Source organism: Mobula birostris, chromosome 2 (assembly GCF_030028105.1).
Source record: "Mobula birostris isolate sMobBir1 chromosome 2, sMobBir1.hap1, whole genome shotgun sequence".
NCBI lineage: Eukaryota > Metazoa > Chordata > Chondrichthyes > Myliobatiformes > Myliobatidae > Mobula > Mobula birostris.
Genome location: NC_092371.1, coordinates 162,056,598 through 162,077,349, shown reverse-complemented (window position 1 = coordinate 162,077,349; position 20,752 = coordinate 162,056,598).

Sequence of the window (20,752 nt, the reverse complement as noted above, 5' to 3'; positions counted from 1 at the left end):
AACACTCAAATAACTCTGAAGTGACTATGGAGCAGCGCTTATTTCTGGGAGGTGGTTGTGATCTGATGCCCTGGGAGTCTTCTAATTACTAGTCACTGTACAAAAAAAATCAAAGATCCTCACCAGCAGAAAGTTTATCCCTTTGGTGTTTGTTTAGCAGAAAAAGAACTTGTAAACTTCATTAAACCATAGAAAAATCATAATATACATGCTGAAAATTCCTTCTGGACCAAATCAAAAATGCCTGAAAGAGAATAATTCTTTCAGGAATTATTATGTCTACCTGATATTTCAATTTCAACTCTTTCTGTACTGAAAGACAATACAATAAAAGAAAATCCAATCAATTTGTTGGCTATGAATTATGCTGAAAAGCCATCTGGATTTCCAATGTTCATCCTGTGTAAATGTAAAAGCTTAGGTTTTGTAATAAACACAACACAAATTTATGAGAAGGGGCATGGGTATTTCACTTGATGCTGTATTTGAATACAACTCACAAGAAAATATATGACCAGAGTAGAATTTTATTCCATCTGAATTCTTCTGCAACATTAAATCTCTCCACCAGCCAATTTCTCAGGTATCCATTTAACTTTTCTTGAATTTTATCCCATTCCATCTTTGAACAATACTTCCATGCCAGCGCATTCCAACCTTCACGAAGTTACATCTAACCTGTCAAGATTTGTTAAAACCTCAAACATCCTATCAAAATCTTGAACACTGCAATAATCTGTTCCCAACTCCACTGGAATAATTCAGAGAATGAAAAGTTATGATGGAATAAGTAAGAAGAAAGTGCTTCCACTGACGTGAAGGTCAATAATCAGAGGAAGCACGGAACAGAGAGAAGGAAATTTTCTTTTCATCCAGCCAGTTGTTGTGACTTGCAAGGTGCTGCTTGAAATGATGGTTATAGAATATTTAATACTTAGTTTCACAAGAGTATTAGATATATACTTGAACACAGAAAGATCTGAAACACCATGGGAAAAGAACACGGTATAGGACGAATTGTAAAATTCTTTCAAAGAGTTGGCTTATGCTACAACCTGGTCTCCTTTGCAGTAAGATTCTATAGCCATGAGATTGTTTTTTTTTGGTGCTCTGAGTGCTAATTTGCTTCCAATATGTAAAACTTAGAGTACAATTCCTCTGATTTGGCTAATTGCATCATGTAAAAGCACATTGAAATGTGGGATGAATTATATTAATCCTCGTGTAATGCTAATTTCATGTCATACCTGCCCATCTGCGCTACAAATCCTTTTCCTTCAGCTGATACCATATATTAAGGGATAGGAAACAGCAAGAAAAACACTCCACCTTAGGCTAACTATGTGACTCCCATGTCGACTCATCCGCCCCCAGGTCACAACCACAGACTGCCACAGGGACTGTGAGCCCTTGCAGGTGGGCTGTGGGACAGGCACAGCAATCACGCCCCTGAGTCTGCACATTCCAGTTAATTAGTGTTTCATTCTTATGTTATTTAACTCTCTTCCTCTCATCTCAGTCTTGTCGAGACAACCAAAAGTACAAGAATGTCAATGCTCCCTGCTGATTCTGATTAATCGCACGGAGAAAAATTTCTCAGCAGCCCGTTAAGTGACAATACAAGAGGAACCATCCTAAACGTCCCTCATCCCATTCTGTTCTAAGCCAGCATTTGGCATCTTTGAGGCACATCTTTGGAACTGCACTGTGCATCAACTTATCCCCTACAATGGTCAGACCGTGGTGGGAGTATTGTGAGCAGTTTTGGGCCCCTTATCTAAGAAAGGACATGTTAGCCTTAGAGAGGGTCTGGAGGAGAGTCACAAGAATAATCCTGGGAATGAAAGGATTAAAGTATGAGGAGCTCTGGGTCTGCACTAGCTGGAGTTCAGAAGAATGAGGGGGAAATCACATTGAAAGCTATTGAATACTGAAAGGCCTAGATACAGTGGACTTGGGGAGAAGGTTTCCTCTTTTGGGGGAGTGTAGGACCAGAGGCACAGCCTCAGAATATAAGGACATCCCTTTAGAACAGAGATGAGGAGGAGTTTCTTTAGCCAAAGGGTGTGAATCTGTGGAAGTTGTTGCAACAGACAATTGTGGAGGCCAAGTCAGTGGGTATATTTAAAGTGGAGGTTGATGGGTTCTTGATTAGTAAGGGTGTCAAAGGTTATGAGGAGAATGGGGTTAAGAGGGATAATGAATCAGCTATGATGGAATGATGGAGCAGACTCAATATGGGTGAAATGGCGCAGCACACTCCATGGGCCAGATGGTATAATCCTGCTCCACTGTCTTATGATCTTACAATAAAACTGAATTTATTCAGGAGAATAATATGAAAATTTCACCAGGGGGTCCAGGAAAAATTATCTGATGTCAACAGTATGTGATATCAGCAAACTGGGCCAAGATCAGAAGATATACTCCAAGGTGATTTCTGGAGAAAATGCAGAGCAGACAGGTTCAGTATTCATTTGTTCACAGTCCTGCTGTGACGGCCTTCCTGCATTTTCATTCTTTTCATAGTACCAACCTTCCTTTGAAAAATCTCCCCATTCATACATCATTGAAAAGCTGACAGGGCCGAGCATATTTTGTTTTAAATATTTTTTATTGCTTGCGAAGCTTAAGACATCTTAACTATTCCACCCCCATTACCACAGTTACTCAATGCGTGCACTACACAGGCTGGCTGATAGAAAAAGCTCTTGGAAAGCCCCCTGACTAGGTACATATTCATGTTCTCAGTATTAGTTCTTTAATTTACACATTTTGTCTTCTTTTGCACATTGGGTGATGTCAGTCTTTGTCTACATGTAATTTTCATAAATTCTATGCTTTTTTTCCAGTAAATACCTGCAAGAATATCCTTCTCAAGGTGGTATATGGTAACATATAGTTGTAGTCGCGCGCACGAAACACACGGAGGCAGAGAGAGCTGAACTCAGAACACCTTTCCTGATTTAACAACGCTCGCCTAAATCTCCTCTCCCATGGGCTCCTACCACCCGCGGGGCGGACGTGACGTCGGACTGTCCCCAGAAGGTCCGCCCCCAGCGGGTGGTTCCAAACGCGCTGCCGCGGGGACCCGCGGCTCCCGACGGCGGTTCGAGTCCCGCGTGTGCTGGCCGCCACATAGTATACATATTTGGATAATATGCTTTCCTTGACTTTGTGACTCTGCTCTTGGGGTTCTGGTCAGTTCAAATAGCCTTCCATATATGGAAGGTAAGTACAGTGTATCCAGAAACAAGGAAAGAGATGTAATCCCAGTAAGAGAAACCAATACTGAGAAGGTACATTATTTAAAGGAATACTGCACTAGATTGCCTGACTAAGACATTCTGAGTGAGTGACATTATATTTTCAGGTCTCATCCCTTGCTTGCACCTTGTCTTCGGAAAAACAATGAGCCTGTAATTGGTGGTAATCTTTTCCTAATGGACTAAAGAGAACATTCCTGCATTGTGGTGTCCCAGTGTGATCTAGTACCAGATTCAGATTCATTTATTTATCACATGTACATCGAAACATACAGTGAAATATGTTGTTTGCGTTAACAACCAGCACAACCCAAAGATGAGCAAGTGTTCCAACATAGCATGCCCAGAATGTTCAGCAGAACACAACAAACAACAAAACAGTCCCCATTCCTCCCTCCTACCCACACATCCACCCAAGCACCTACATAGTTCTCCAACAGGAGGTAGGTCATCTCCACTCTCTGACCTCCACCTTCAGTGGGCTTATGAATTAGCAGACTTTGGCCTTTGACTTCTGCAATGGACTCGGAAGTCAGCGGTCTGGCCATCGGGCCTCAACTTCCGGACATCTGATGACCTTCAGGCTTCAGTCTTTAGTGTTATCCCCAGTGTTCTCCAATGACGGCAAACGAGGACCCTGAAAATTCTGATTCTACTGACAAGCAGATCTCAGAGTCCTGACTCGCTAGTGACAGGACCCCGAACAAGCGTCAAACTCCGGTCATGCAGACCCGTGTACCTAGGGAGTCAATGCCCACTGTGCCTCCTGCCTGCACAGAACTGTGATCCTGAAACCCGCTGACAGCTCCAGCCAAGTGGCCAGCCAAATGAAAGTTCACACCAGGATGAGCTCAGCAAATGCACTGCATGTAAATGCGCAACCTGTGTAAGTCTTCACCTCAAAGTCCCTCAGAACTGTAGGTGCTGAGGCAGCTGAATAAGGCCAATATGGAGACCTTGGACCCTTCCACAGATCGGGCAGAGTGGGCAGGTGGGAATTTGATGAGATGATGCACTCCTTCCACCATCTTTGCGAGGCTTCTTTCGTGACATATATATGCCATTTTACAGTTATGCACAGAGTGAAGTAAACAAGATGCATGTGGTTTAGGAGATCCCCATGTTTGTGAGTGAATCAGAACATTCCAGGTACAGTGGGCTGTATCAGAAGAGGAATACACATCCTTTGTTGGATAAACTGTGGACAACCTCTGAACTAAGTCTGATGAGTATGGAATGGGCGATGGGGTTCCTGATACACCACTGTTCAGTAAGCACATTTAATCTTCTTGTATCCTTCAGGGTAGTAAATCTGCCATCAAATATAAAAACAGATAGCAAAAGTTTTTATAAATATATAAAGCAGAAGAGGGTGGCTAAAGTCAACGTAGATCCCTTGAAAGATGATAAGGGGAAATTGATATTGGGTGATAAGGAAATGGCTGAGGCATTGAACGACTATTTTGTGTCAGTCTTCACGGTGGAGGACACGTCAAATATGCCAAAGAAGGATGTTATGGATGAAATGGGAGGTGAGGACCTCAGTAAAATCACTGTCACTAAAGAGATAGTGATGAGCAAACTAGAGGGCCTGAAGGTACAGAAGTCCCCTGGTCCTGATGGGATGCATCCCAGGGTGCTGAAGGAATTGGCGGAGGTTATAGTAGATGCATTGGTAATCATTTATCAAAACTCTGTAGACACTGGGCAGGTCCCAGCAAATTGGAAGACAGCAAATGTCGTGCCACTTTTTAAAAAAGGATGTAGGCAAAAGACGGGCAACTATAGGCCAGTTAGCTTAACATCTGTAGCCGGGAAAATGCTTGAAGCTGTCATTAAGGAAGAAATAGCAAAGCATTTAGAAGGGAGCGGTTCCATTAGACAGATGCAGCATGGATTCAGAAGGGCAGGTCCTGTTTGACAAACTTACTGGAGTTCTTTGAGGATATAATGAGTGCAGTGGATTGGGGGAAACAGGTGGATGTCGTATATTTCGATTTCCAGCAGGTGTTCGATAAGGTGCCGCACAAGAGACTTATAAGATACAGATGCATGGATTTGGAGGAAGTGTATTGGAATAGATAGTGTATTGGTTAACCGATAGAAGTAGAGAGTTGGTACAAATGTGTGTCTCTCCAGCTGGCAGTCTGTGGTGAGTGGGATGCCGCTGGGGTCGGTGCTGGGTCCACAGCTGTTTACTATTTACATTGATGATTTGGAAGAGGGGACTGAGTGTAGCATAGCAAAATTTGCTGATGACACTGAACTGAGTGGAAAAGCAAATTGTACAGAGGATGTGGAGGGTCTGCAGAGGGATATAGATCGATTCAGTGAGTGGGCCAAGGCCTGGCAGATGGAATACAATGTTGGTAAATGCGAGATCATCCACTTTGGAAGGAATAATAGAAGTGCAGAGTATTATTTAAATGGTGAAAGATTGCAGCATGCTGTTGTGCAGAGCGATTTGGGAGTGCTTGTGCATGAATCGCAAAAGGTTGGCTTGCAGGTACAACAGGTTTTTAATAAGGCAAACGGAATGTTTGCCTTCATTGCTAGAGGGATTGAATTCAAGAGCAGGGAGGTCATGCTGCAACTACACAGGGTACTGATGAGGCCGTTGTTTCCATTGGTAAGTGAGACTAGAACTAAGGGACGTTGCCTCAAGATTCAGGGGAGAAGATCTAGGACGGAGATGAGGGGAAACTGTTTTTCCCAGAGAGTGGTGAACCTGTGGAATTCTCTGCCCAGGGAAGCAGTTGAGGCTTCTTCACTAAATATATTTAAGAAACAGTTAGATAGGTTTTTACATAGTAGGGGAATTAAGGGTTATGGGGAAAAGGCAGGTAGATGGAACTGAGTTTACAGACTGATCAGCCATGATCTTATTGAATGGCGGGGCAGACTCGTTGGGCCAGCTGGCCTACTCCTGCTCCTATTTCTTATGTTCTTATCATTCCCAATTTGGCCCAAAGTCGACTACAGACCCACCAATGAGGTTAACTGTTCACTTTTTTCGGAATTTGGGGAACAAATAGATATGGACAATAAGTGCTGGAATTGCTAGAAGTATCCACAATCAATGTGAGTCCCTGCAACAGAGTAATAGACCCCAGATGCTCACTTCTATGAGGCACTCTACAGAATGAACTGTGGGCTTTACACAAAGCTCAAGGGTTGCTCTTTCCAACATGGGCTTGTTGCCCAACTCTATTCACGTGGAGTGGATGGAGTGCCATCCACCTTCCCCCTCATCTTGTATTCCTTCCCTACCTCCACTTTATTCTGGCTGCTGCCCCATCCCTTTCTAGTCACAATGAAGGGTTTTGGCCTAAAACTTACTCCCCTCTATAGTTTAAACGCAAACAACAGGAATTCTGCAGATGCTGGAAATTCAAGCAACACACATCAAAGTTGCTGGTGAACGCAGCAGGCCAAGCAGCATCTGTAGGAAGAGGTGCAGTCGACGTTTCAGGCCGAGACCCTTCGTCAGGACTAACTGAAGGAAGAGTGAGTAAGGGATTTGAAAGTGGGAGGGGGAGGGGGAGATCCAAAATGATAGGAGAAGACAGGAGGGGGAGGGATGGAGCCAAGAGCTGGACAGGTGATAGGCAAAAGGGGATACGAGAGGATCATGGGACAGGAGGTCCGGGAAGAAAGACAAGGTGGGGGGGACCCAGAGGATGGGCAAGAGGTATATTCAGAGGGACAGAGGGAGAAAAAGGAGAGTGAGAGAAAGAATGTGTGCATAAAAATAAGTAACAGATGGGGTACGAGGGGGAGGTGGGGCCTTAGCGGAAGTTAGAGAAGTCGATGTTCATGCCATCAGGTTGGAGGCTACCCAGACGGAATATAAGGTGTTGTTCCTCCAACCTGAGTGTGGCTTCATCTTTACAGTAGAGGAGGCCATGGATAGACATGTCAGAATGGGAATGGGATGTGGAATTAAAATGTGTGGCCACTGGGAGATCCTGCTTTCTCTGGCGGACAGAGCGTAGATGTTCAGTAAAGCGGTCTCCCAGTCGACTGCACCTCTTCCTACAGATGCTGCTTGGCCTGCTGCGTTCACCAGCAACTTTGACGTGTGTTCCCCTCTATAGTTGCTGCCTGACCTGCTGAGTTCCTCCAGCATTGGCTATGACTCTTTTATAGATATGTGAAAAGAAAAAGATTGGTTAAGACAAATGTAGGTCCCCTACAGACAGAAACAGGTGAATTGATTATGGAGAGCAAGGACATGGCAGACCAATTGAATAACTACTTTGGTTCTGTCTTCACTAAGGAGGACATAAATAATCTTCCGGAAATAGTAGGGGACAGAGGGTCCAGTGAGATGGAGGAACTGAGGGAAATACATGTTAGTAGGGAAGTGGTGTTAGGTAAATTAAAGGGATTAAAGACAGATAAATCCCCAGGGGCAGATGGTCTGCATCCCAGAGTGCTTAAGTAAGTAGCCCAAGGAATAGTGGAAGCATTAGCGATAATTTTTCAAAACTCTTTAGATTCTGGACTAGCTCCTGAGGATTGGAGGGTGGCTAATGTAACCCCACTTTTTAAAAAAAGGAGGGAGAGAGAAACCAGGGAATTATAGACTGGTTAGCCTAACATCGGTGGTGGGGAAAATGCTAGGGTCAGTTATCAAAGATGTGATAACAGCACATTTGGAAAGCGGTGAAACCATCAGACAAAGTCAGCATGGATTTGTGAAAGGAAAATCATGTCTGACGAATCTCATAGAATTTTTTGAGGATGTAACTAGTAGAGTGGATAGCGGAGAACCAGTGGATGTGGTATAATTGGATTTTCAAAAGGCTTTTGACAAGGTCCCACACAGGAGATTAGTATGCAAACTTAAAGCACGCGGTATTGGGGGTAAGATATTGATGTGGACAGAGAATTGGTTGGCAGACAGGAAGCAAAGAGTGGGAATAAACGGGACCTTTTCAGAATGGCAGACAGTGACTAGTGGGGTACCGCAAGGCTCAGTGCTGGGACCCCAGTTGTTTACAATATATATTAATGACTTAGATGAGGGGATTAAATGCAGCATCTCCAAGTCTGTGGATGACACGAAGCTGGGCGGCAGTGTTAGCTGTGAGGAGGATGCTAAGAGGATGCAGGGTGACTTGGATAGGTTGGGTGAGTGGGCAAATTCATGGCAGATGCAATTTAATGTGGATAAATGTGAGGTTATCCACTTTGGTGGCAAAAACAGGAAAACAGATTATTATCTGAATGGTGGCCGATTAGGAAAAGGGGAGGAGCAATGAGACCTGGGTGTCATTATACACCAGACATTGAAAGTGGGCATGCAGGTACAGCAGGCGGTGAAAAAGGCGAATGGTATGCTGGCATTCATAGCAAGAGGATTCGAGTACAGGAGCAGGGAGGTACTACTGCAATTGTACAAGGTCTTGGTGAGACCACACCTGGAGTATTGTGTGCAGTTTTGGTCCCCTAATCTGAGGAAAGACATCCTTGCCATAGAGGGAGTACAAAGAAGGTTCACCAGATTGATTCCTGGGATGGCAGGACTTTCATATGATGAAAGACTGGGTCAACTAGGCTTATACTCGTTGGAATTTAGAAGATTGAGAGGGGATCTTATTGAAACGTATAAAATCCTAAAGGGATTGGACAGGCTAGATGCAGGAAGATTGTTCCGGATGTTGGGGAAGTCCAGAACAAGAGGTCACAGTTTGAGGATAAAGGGGAAGCCTTTTAGGACCGAGATGAGGAAAAACTTCTTCACACAGAGAGTGGTGAATCTGTGGAATTCTCTGCCACAGGAAACAGTTGAGGCCAGTTCATTGGCTATATTTAAGAAGGAGTTAGATATGGCCCTTGTAGCTAAAGGGATCAGGGGGTATGGAGGGAAGGCTGGTACAGGGTTCTGAGTTGGATGATCAGCCATGATCATACTGAATGGCGGTGCAGGCTCGAAGGGCTGAATGGCCTACTCCTGCACCTACTTTCTATGTTTCTATGACTCAAGATTTCCAGCCATAGCCAATGCTGAGTTCTGCAGATAATCTGGATCGGAAAAGTTTAGAGGGATTTGGAATAAACATGGGCAAATGGGTCTGGGTTAAATGGGAGTCTAGGCCGAAGTGTCTGTTTCCATGTAGTATGACTCTATCTCTATAGGAGAGTGAGACTACCATCAAAGAGGGTTGAGGTCCTGCCATCATGAATATGGGTTACAGCAATGAACTCTTCTCCATACAGATTACCTGTAACCCTGTGCTTCTCACCCATGTGTGTTCCATGAAAGAGGAAGGAGTCATTCTTCGATGAACAGAAGCAATCATCCTTTGAATAGGCAGCCAGACAGACAGCTCTTTTCCTCCATACCGAGATGGTACAGTCTACAAATATACCCCTTCGTCCCAAGGTTGTTTGACATCACACTCCAGGATTGGACTTGTCTTCAGTGAATCCTAGGGTCAAAACCAAAGATCAAAGCTTAAAGGTCAATAGGAAGTCCAAAAACTGAGTACTGATAGGGGAAGCCCTAGGTCTGCGAATCTGTGAGTCCTCCAGGAAAGTTGAAAGTCAGATATCTGTGAGTCCACGAGTCCACTGGAGACTGGAGGCCCAGAAACAGCTTGTCCTGGGATTGAAGGACTGTCTGTGTGTGAGTGGGTGGGTGGATAGATGGGGGTAAAGGGGCTCATTTTGTTGTTTCTGCTGCTTATGTTGTTCTGCTGAATATTGTAGTCATGCTATGTTTGCAGCTCCATGTGTGGCAACACTTGCCCCCACAACATCCTCAGGTTGTGTTGGTTATTAATGCAAAGAAAGCATTTTACGGTATGTTTTGAAGTATATGTGATAAATAAATGAATTTGAATCTGAACCTTAATGGAAGTTGATTTTGGGCTGCCATTGGTTCTTATTTTCTGTGTTCTTATTTCACGCAAATGAGAAATTCCTGCTATTGCTGAAACAAGGTGAAAAATCAAAATCAAAGTAAGTTTACTATCTATATCTGTATATATCTATATATACCCCTCCCCTCACCCTGCTTCACTTATCCCTTTGTGTTTCTCCCTGCCCTCCCCCCAAGTTTTAACTCTACCCCTCATCTTTTTTTTCAGTCCTGCTGAAGGGTCTCGGCCTGAAACGTCGACTGTACTCTTTTCCATAGATGCTGCCTGGCCTGCTGAGTTCCTCCAGCATTTTGTGTGTGTTGCTGTTCCTTCATTACTAGTTCCTGATGGAAGTTTTAAATTTGAAGTGACTTTTCTATCTTGACACATCTTTATGAACTGAGAGGAAGAATACATTATAGTTCCAAGATGACTATTAGAAGAAAGGAAAATAATGTTCAAATTTAGTAAGTCCTTATAAATAATGGAGAAGTTAGTGGAGAGAAGCATTTTCCAGAAAACAAAGAGTGATATTTAATTAGCAAGATCTGAACATACAGTACACTTGGCATATCTGTTTGAACAGAATTTGCTAGTTGATTAATATCCATGGCCTGGATTATGCTGGTTTTTATCTGGTGGTTTTGTGAAGGGACATTGGCTAAGTGCAGTGTTCCATGTTGGTGAGTTAGTGCACATTGCAACACAGAAAACAGAAATACATTTGATCTCCCACTCCATAGCTAAACTGAGACTGAAGGGAGCACAAATGCCTTGAAATGAATGGCTGGTAAAACTTAGTATTCCAATGACTTGGCCTCCACAACCATCTGTGGCAATGACTTTCACAGATTCACCACTCTCTGGCTCAAGAAATTTATCCTTATTTTTATTCTTAAGGGATGTCCTTCTATTTTGTAGCTGTGCCCTTTGGTCCTAGACTTACCTACTACAGGAAATATCCTCTGCGTGTCCACTCTCTCTAGGCCTTTCAATATTTGATATTTGGATTTTTACTGTACTGATGGTTTGACTGCTATTTGTAGTTGAATAGAACCTGTGCCTCTACAGGATCCCAACTCATTGTGAACAATATTTTGGTACTCCTTGGTGTATCTGAACTCAGGTTTTAGTAACAATGAAATAATGTTTTTTTTTTAATTTTCTCAGACCAAATACTGATCCATCACATGTTAAATCTTTCCAATGGAAGGGCTGATGCTTTCTGCTAATGAATACTACAGGAATCTTCAGGCAACTTTGAGTAAATGTCTGACTGGGACTGACTGTTCTCTCATTGCTGTAGTGGAAAATGAAAAGAGCTTCCATGTTGAGATCAACACCAACTATCCAGGTTCAATTCCCACTGCCGTCTGCAAGGAGTTTGTACGTTCTCCCCATGACCACGTGGGCTTCCTCCAGTTGTTCCGGCTTACGCCCATATTCCAGAGACAGATAGGTTAGTACACAGGTGACTGGTCACATGAGAGTAAGTGGCTGGCAGGGGCTCCTTGGGTTGGAAGGCCCTAGTACTGTGCTGTATCTCTTAAAAATAATAATACATTCATTACGCTTCTTCTGATTTGCACTTGGTATTTTTTGATCTCACTTGAGATGGCATATATAGTCATTATGCATTCCTCCCATACCTCATTGCTGAAGCATTCCACTGCCACGGGCCTGAACAACTTCCACCCAGTTGCACTCACCCCCATCATTGCAAAGTGCTTTGAGAGAGTGGTTCTATCATATCTGAAATCCTGTCTGTCCACTACCCTGGACCCCCATCAATTTGCCTGTCGCACCAACAGGTCAACAGAGGACGCCATCTCCACGGCACGTCACTCTGCCCTGACCCACCTGGATAACCCCAACTCTTACGTCAGAATGCTGTTCATTGACTTCAGTTCGGCATTCAAACCTGTGATTCCCTCCAAGCTGATGGCCAAACTTCGTCAGCTTGGTATCAGCTTGTTCCTCTGCAATTGCACCTTGGGCTTTCTGACTAACATACTCCAATCAGTTAAGTTAGACAACCTTTCCTCCTCCACTCTCACCCTAAACACCGGCGTGCCTCAAGGCTGTGTGCTGAGCCCTCTTCTGTACTCTCCTTTCACCTATAACTGCATTCCTGTACATGGTTCTAACTCCATAATCAAGTTTGCAGATGACACCATGGTGGTTGGCCTGATCAGAGGGGATGACGAGACGGCCTACAGGGACAAGGTCCAGCACCTGGCCGTGTGGTGTGCTGATAACAACTTGGCCCTTAACACCCAGAAGACCAAGGAGATCATTGTGGACTTCGGGCATGCTAGGAGCCACACTCACGTCCCCATCTACATCAACGGAGCTGTAGTGGACCGTGTATCAAGCTTCAAATTCCTTGGTGTCCACACTTCCGAGGATCTCACCTGGTCCCTGAACTCCTCCATCCTGATCAAAAAGGCGCAACAGCGCTTTTATTTCCTGCGGAGCATCAAGAAAGCTCACCTCTGTCCCAGGATACTGACAGACTTTTACCGCTGTACCATTGACAGCATACTCACCAACTGCATCTCAGTGTGGTATGGCAATTGTCCCGTATCAAACCGCGAAGCACTTCAGCGTGTGGTGAAAACTGCCCAGCGGATTACTGGCACCAAATTTCCCACCATTGAGAACATCTACCATAAATACTGCCTGGGCAGAGCGAAAAGCATTATCAAGGATGCATCTCACCCTAACCATAGACTTTTTACTCTCCTCCCATATGGTAGGCGCTACAGGAGCCTCTGCTCCCGCCCCAGCAGGCACAGGAAGAGCTTCTTCCCTGAGGTTGTGACCCTGATGAACCTCTCATCACAGCGCTAAGCAGTATTGCATCCATATTGTACTGTCTCAGTACTTTTATATTTGTGTGCTGTAGCACTTATTTTTTATTCGCAGTTATTTTGTAAATAACACTATTCTTTGCATTTCTGGTTAGATACTAACTGCATTTCACCGGCTTTGTATCTGTACTCGGCACAATGACAATAAAGTTGAATCCAATCTAATCTAATCTAAAGGGAATCAGTAACAGGAATTCACTGTTTCGCCTTTGGATTGAGCCAACAATAGGTTCAGGTCCTTCATCTTCTGGATTAATCTTGTTACAACCCTGCTGATGTTTCTTGACTGGGCCTCATTCAGAATCAGAAACAGGTTAATAATCACTGACATAAAGAGTCATAGAGCACAACAGCATGGAAAAAAACCCCGTCATCTTATCTCATCCATGCCAAGTTGTTATTCTGCCTCCTCCTAGCGATCTGCACCTGGATCCTAGCCCTCCACAGCCTTCCCATCCTTGCACTTAGCCACACTTCTCTCAAATGTTGAAATTTCCTCCCAAAGAAGAAAGCATGTCCTGGATGGTGAGCACCCATAATGACGGATGCTGCCTTCTTGAGGCACTGCCTTTAGACGATGGCCTCAATAGTGGGGAGGCTAGTGCCCATAATGAGTTTACAACCCTCTGCAGCTTCTTCCAATCCTGTGCATTGGAGCCTCCATATCAGATGGAAATGCAACCAGTCGGAATGCTCTCCACAGTACATCTGTAGAAATTTGCTAATGTCATTGGTAACATACCAAAATCTCCTCAAACTGCTAATGAAGTATAGCCACTCTTATGTCTTCTTCATGATTACATCAATGCGTTGGGCCCAGAATAAATCCTCTGAGATGTTGACACCCAGGAACATGAAGTTGCTCACCCTTTCCACTGCTGACCCCTCAACAAGGACTGTTGTGTATTCTCCCAACTTCTCCCTGAAGTCCACGATTAATTCCTTACTGATGTTGAGTGCAAAATTATTAATGCGACATCATTCAGGCAGAGTCATACCACATGAATCAGGCCCTTTGGCCTACCCAAAACACACCAACTGCCAACCATCATTTACACAGATCTTACACCAATCCCATTTTACATCCACCACATTCCCCAGATTCTACCTCTCAGGGGTAATTTATAACCTGCATGTTTCTGGGATGCGGGAAGAATCCCACACTGTCACAGAATGAGCAAACCTCAGATGAACAGCTTGGCAGGCCAGGATTGAAGCTGGGTCACAGGGGCTACAAGAAAGCATCTCTACAATCTGCGCTATTCTTCCAGCCATTCATTTCTGCAAAACTGAACTGCCTCTTGGTTTATTGCCGGTCATAGTGTAATATGCTGTTGCAAGCTTTATTAGATAAAAAGAAAAGAGAGAATTTGTATTTCTCTTGTGCCTTTCCTAACCTCAAGGCATTCCAAAGTATTCTGCAGCCAATGAAGTATGGCTTAATCTGCAGTCACTGTCATACAGTGGCATTAAGACATTCTGGTCCACATTAAACTTGCGCAGGAGTGCTTGTTGTTTAGATGCTTTTCTGCAGTAGCATTAAAACACAGTGACACACTTTACTGATCCTAGTGACAGCCTACTCAAAAACAGGTAAGTTTAAGCTATGGATAGATGATGTTTATTACAATCACATTCTTTTGTTTGGTTTTATGATTTGTCAATAACACGAGACAACAAAGATTTTACTTCCTGAATACTTTTGAGTGTATCTTATGGACTTTCAGCTGCCGATCATGAAAATCACCATGAATTTTCCTTATCACAAAACATTTTTTGAAATTGCTTATATTTGTTATTTCAATTCATAATTCAAGTCAATTAAAATGTTGCTGACAATGTAAGCTGAAAGTTTTCTATCTTGTCCCAGCATGCCGGGGCATACTTAGGCAGGGCAGATGCTGCTTGGCAGGACGGGTTTTAGAAAGACAATAAAAGCATCGTGCACACACTATTTTATGCATTGCGCTTACATACATATCAGTTTGCTATTATGTTGATGTGCATGCTCTATGCATATAGCATGTGTGTACTCATTATAATAAGTTATTGTATTTTTAGGAGTATTTGTGATAGCAAAGTGTCACACCAATGTTACAACAGCTGTGATACTTTCTGTTATATTTGTGGTGAGTATACATTTAAATCTGAAAGACAGAGCATGACTCCTCTTATTTAGAAAGCCTATGAGCCCTTCTTTGGGTGTAAAATTGGCATCCAAGACAAAGCCTGGGCTTTTCACATTTGCTATACAACATGCGCTGATAATCATAAAGTTTGGTTCAGAGGTACTCGGACGTCAGTGCCAATGATATGGCAGAGCAGAAGGATCATGTGACAGACTGCTACTTCTGTCTGACCAGTGTGACTGGTTTCTCTGCCAAAAACAAGAAATCCATTGAATACCCCAATCTCCCTCTAGCCAGGCAACCTGTGCCGCATGATGATAGTCTTCCAGTACCAAAGCCGCCAGAGACATGGAGGCAGAGGAAGATGCAGTGATGCACAAACCAGAAATGGAAAACCACACTGATACTGATACAGATTTTGAACCCTTTATACTGAGAGAGCCTCATCTGATAATTCAATCTGAGTTAAATGACCTGGTCAGAGACTTGGGTTTGTCAAAGGCAAAAGTAGAATTACTGGGTTCAAAGATGAAATCTGCTGTCTCCAGGCACAAACATTTCTGTGAAGGATTTCAATATTTGAGACAAATGTTTCGCAGAATAACTGATGCCAAGATTAAGGAAGGCGTATTTGTTGGAGCACAAATCAAACAAGTCATCAATGACAGGCAATTCAAAGGACCAGAGAAAATCACATGGAAGGCATTCAAGGATGTGGTTGAAAATTTTCTTGGCAACTACAGAGCAACAAAGTTTGTGCAGTTGGTTGACGACATGTTTAAAGCATACAAAACCATGAAGTGCAACATGCCACTAAAGAATCATTTTCTGCTTTCCCATTTAGACTTCTTCCCTGCAGATCCTGGTGCTGTCAGTGACAACCATGGTGAAAGGTTTCAACAGGACATTGTGTTCATGGAGAAACAGTAACAGGGCAACTAGAATCCATCAATGCTGACTGATTATTGTTGGACACTTAAGCAAGAAGCCTCAGACACTGAGTGCAAATGAAGATTATCCACAAATCTTTTTAAGCTTAGTTGAACTATTGCACAAAACATTCACATTATTATGCAATTAAACACATTATATTCAAGAAAGGTTAATTTCTTCTTTCTCCAATTTCCTACATGATACAAGTAGTCTGAAACTATATTTGTGTTTAGCTTCAAATGGTATATCATAACCAAAAAAAATTTTACAGAAGTGACACCTTCAAAAAAATTTGCTGTCTAGTGTTATAAAGCACAATGTGGAATTCCACAAACATTACATCACAGGAACATGGTACTTAACCCAACTGGTCCATACTAGACTTCATATTTCTCATCTATTCCTCTTCATTTCATTCCATCAGCATGTCATGGGGGGAGATGTGGTCAGATGAGATATGGGGGAAATCTCATTAAAATCTACCTGATACCAAAAGGCCTGGATAGGCCAACATGGAGAGAATGTTTCCATTAGCAGGAGAAACTGTCATGGTCCCTTCTGGCAATCCCCCACCTTGCCATTTGCCTCAAGATTTGGGCCTCAATCACCTCATTTAGATTCCAATCATTCCCATGTACCACTAACTACACGCACGGGCTTCCCATCAAACGGCGGGATAAAAACCCTGGACCACAGCTAGAAGCCGCCAGTTTTTTGGTTGACTCTTGTGAGAGTAAACCTTGTTTCCTATTCCTGAGAATTGTTAGTCCTAAGCTTCGCATCGTCTCCTGGATATTGGCTCCCCGTTCGGGGAGGTGCTACGCCTAATGACTCTGCCTCAGCATCTGTGTCCTGCACTTGGGTTTGTCCCCAGCCGTGTCCTTGCAACAGAACGAACTGGCCAACATGAACCCAGCGGACACGAATCCTCTGCAACAAGCCCTTGCCAGCCAGGGCTCCCTATTGGGCTTGCACGATCAACTGCTCCGGGAAGTCATGGAAAACCTCAGTTGCCTGTCAGTAGATGTAAGAAAGGTCAGTGAACAGGTCGACCGAGTATCCACCCATCTGACCCCATCGACTCCGGGAACTCTGTCTGACCAGCCCAGACAGTTTGTGGTGGCGGCGCCCGAGGCGTCAACAACACATCCGCTAAGGGAGCCGCGCATCCCTGAACCAGAAGCCTACGCTGGAGATCTGGGGAAGTGCTGGGCTTTTCTGCTACAATGCTCTCTGATGTTTGAGCAGCAGCCATCCACGTGCACCATGGACAGATCTAAAATAGCTTACACTATGGGGTTATTACGAGGACATGCCTTAGCGTGGGCCACCGCGATTTGGGATAGTCAGCCAGAGACCTACTCTTCCTTCCCCACCTTTATTTCAGAAATAAGGAAGGTCCTTGACCATCCCGTCCGCGGTAAAGATGCCGCTAAGTGGCTGCTCACCCTCCATCAAGGCTCACGTAGTGTTGTCGAATACTCCGTGGAGTTCCGGACGCTAGCGGCCGACTCGGGCTGGAATGATGAGGCACTCCAGGAGGTATTCCGGCAAGGCCTCTGTGACAAGGTAAAGGACGAGTTGGCGGCTAGGGATGACACTAACAGCTTGGATTCATTGATCTCCCTAGCCACCAGGCTGGACAACCGACTCCGAGAACGACAGAGGGAGAGAACAGGTCATCCTTTGGCCACCCCACGACATGCTTTACCATCTACTCCCAGCTCTAACCTCTCTCCTCCTCCCCCTCCTAGAATAGCATCCGGCCCGGCCGTTTCCACCACACCAGGAGAGGAACCAATGCAGCTGGGACAGAGCCGTCTTTCTCCCTCCGAGCGGCTCCGGAGATTAAGAGCAGGGGATTGTTTCTATTGCGGTCAGTCTTGCTGTTTTCATGACACCTGTCCCCCTCGGCCAAAAGGGAGGGCTCACCAGTAGAAAGGAGGACCCTGGTGAGTAAGACCACATTCCCTTCTGTCCCCCAATCCCAGATGCAAGTCCAAGCCACTGTAAGCTACAACCAACAGTCCCTGTCCTTGTCTGCCTTGATAGACTCCGGTGCTGAGGGGAATCTGTTGGATGAAGATATAGCAACCCAGGCCGGAATTCCTCCAGAGCTGTTAACTACCCCTCTGGAAGCCCGGGCACTGGACGGAAGACTTCTGGCCCGAGTCACTCACTGTACCCCACCAGTGTCTTTGATTCTCTCGGGGAACCATCGGGAACAGGTGCAATTTAACTTGATCTCCTCCCCTCAAGCTCCAATAGTTCTTGGGTACCCCTGGTTAAGCCGCCATAACTCTTACATTGATTGGTCCACCGGGAGGATAGCCAGCTGGAGTCCGTTTTGTCACGCCACCTGTCTGCAGTCGGCCCTTTCCCCTGTGAAAACCACCTCGACCTCACCTGCAGTTGAACCCCCTGACTTGTCCAGGGTTCCAGCGAAGTACCACGACCTGGGACACATGTTTAGTAAGCAACGCGCCCTTTCCCTGCCTCCAGACCGAACATACGGTTGTGCTATCGACCTTCTCCCCGGAGCTCCTCTGCCCACCAGGCGGCTGTACAACTTGTCCTGGCCAGAGAGGGAAGCAATGGAGGGTTACATCAGTGAATCTCTCACGGTGGGCATCATCCGACCCTCATCCTCCCCGTGGGCACAGGGTTCTTCTTCGTGGGGAAGAAGGATGGTTCCCTATGTCGCTGCATCAACTACCGAGGCCTAAATCATATAACCATAAAGAACAAGTACCCACTGCCTCTGATAAGTTCTGCGTTCGAACCACTTCACGGAGCCACCATCTTCTCGAAGCTGGACCTACGAACAAGGGAGGGGGACGAGTGGAAGATGGCATTCAATACCCCTTTAGGCCACTTCGCGTACTTGGTCATGCCTTTTGGCCTCACCAACGCCCCTGCAGTCTTTCAAGCCTTGATTAACGATGTAGTAAGAAACTTTATTAACTGCTTTGTGTTTGTCTATCTGGATGACATCCTAATCTTTTCCAGCAGTCCCCAGCAACACGTTCTTCATGTCCGTCAAGTCCTGCAGAGACTGGGGGAGAATAAGTTATTCGTAAAGGCGGAGAAGTGCGAATTCCACGTCCCCTCGGTCAGCTTCCTAGGTTATATCATCGAGAGCGGACAGGTGAGAGCTGATCCCGAGAAGATCCGGGCTGTGACGGAGTGGCCCAAACCCACGGACCGCGAGCAGCTGCAACGGTTCCTGGGGTTTGCGAACTTCTATCGCCGGTTCATCAGAAACTACAGTCAGGTGGCTCCTCTAACCCGATTTACCTCAGCTGCCGCACCTGTCCTTTGGAACTCCGAGGCGGACTCAGCATTCGCTGAACTAAAGAGGCGCTTCACGTCGGCTCGCATTCTGATTCAACCGGACCCCTCCTGTCAATTCATTGTGGAGGTTGATGCCTCTGACTCCGGGGTGGGAGTGGTACTGTCCCAACGTTCGGGCCCGGATCAGAAACTACATCCCTGTGCCGCCTTCTCTCGCCGACTGTCTCCCGCTGAACGAAATTACGACGTGGGGAACCGGGAGCTACTGGCAGTCAAACTGGCGTTGGAAGAATGGAGACACTGGTTGGAGGGGACAGAACACCCGTTCATCATCTGGACAGACCATAAGAACCTTGAATATATCCAGACTGCCAAACGCCTGAATTCTCGTCAAGCCCGTTGGGCATTATTCTTTGGCCGGTTCAGGTTTACCCTCACGTACCATCCAGGATCCAAGAACGGGAAGCTGGACGCGCTGTCCCGCCAGCATGACTCCAAGGATGACACCTCCAGTCCCGAGACTATCCTCCCACCCTCCTGCGTGGTTGCCACCGTCACTTGGGAGATCGAGGCTAAAGTAAAGGAAGCCCAGCGGGACGACCCCGACCCTGGCAATGGACCCGGCGATCGTCTGTATGTGCCCGCCTCCGTCAGGTCCCAGGTTCTCCAATGGGGGCACACATCCCGGTTCGCCTGCCACCCCTGGAGTGATCGGACCCTGGCTCTCCTGCGGAAGTACTTTTGGTGGCCGTCCATGGAGGGGGACATCCGTTCTTATGTCTCAGCTTGTTCCATCTGTGCCCGGAGAAAGGTCTCTCATCAACCACCTGCGGGGCTACTTCGTCCTCTACCTGTCCCTGGTCGCCCCCGGTCACACATCGCCTTAGACTTCGTCACTGGTCTACCCCCTTCCCGCGGAAACACCACAGTCCTCACTGTGGTAGACCGATTCTCTAAGGCGGTGCACTTTGTGGCCCTCCCTAAACCTCCTTCCTCACAGGAAACCGCAGATCTTCTCACCCGCCACGTCTTCCGTCTCCACGGAATCCCCGCGGACATCGTCTCCGATCGAGGTCCCCAGTTTGTCTCGCAAGTATGGAAGGCCTTCTGCCAAGCCTTGGGCGCATCGGTCAGCCTGTCATCCGGCTTCCACCCCCAGACGAACAGGCAGACGGAACGGGCAAATCAAGACCTGGAGGCGACGCTTCATTGCGTAACGGCAAACAACCCATCGACCTGGAGCGACCACCTCCCATGGGTTGGATACGCCCACAACTCTCTGGTGAGCTCTGCCATTGGGAGGTCTCCATTCTAGTGCTCCCTTGGGTACTATCCCCCGCTGTTTCCCGCGCAAGAAGAGATTGCAGTACTGTCGGTTCAGGGCCATA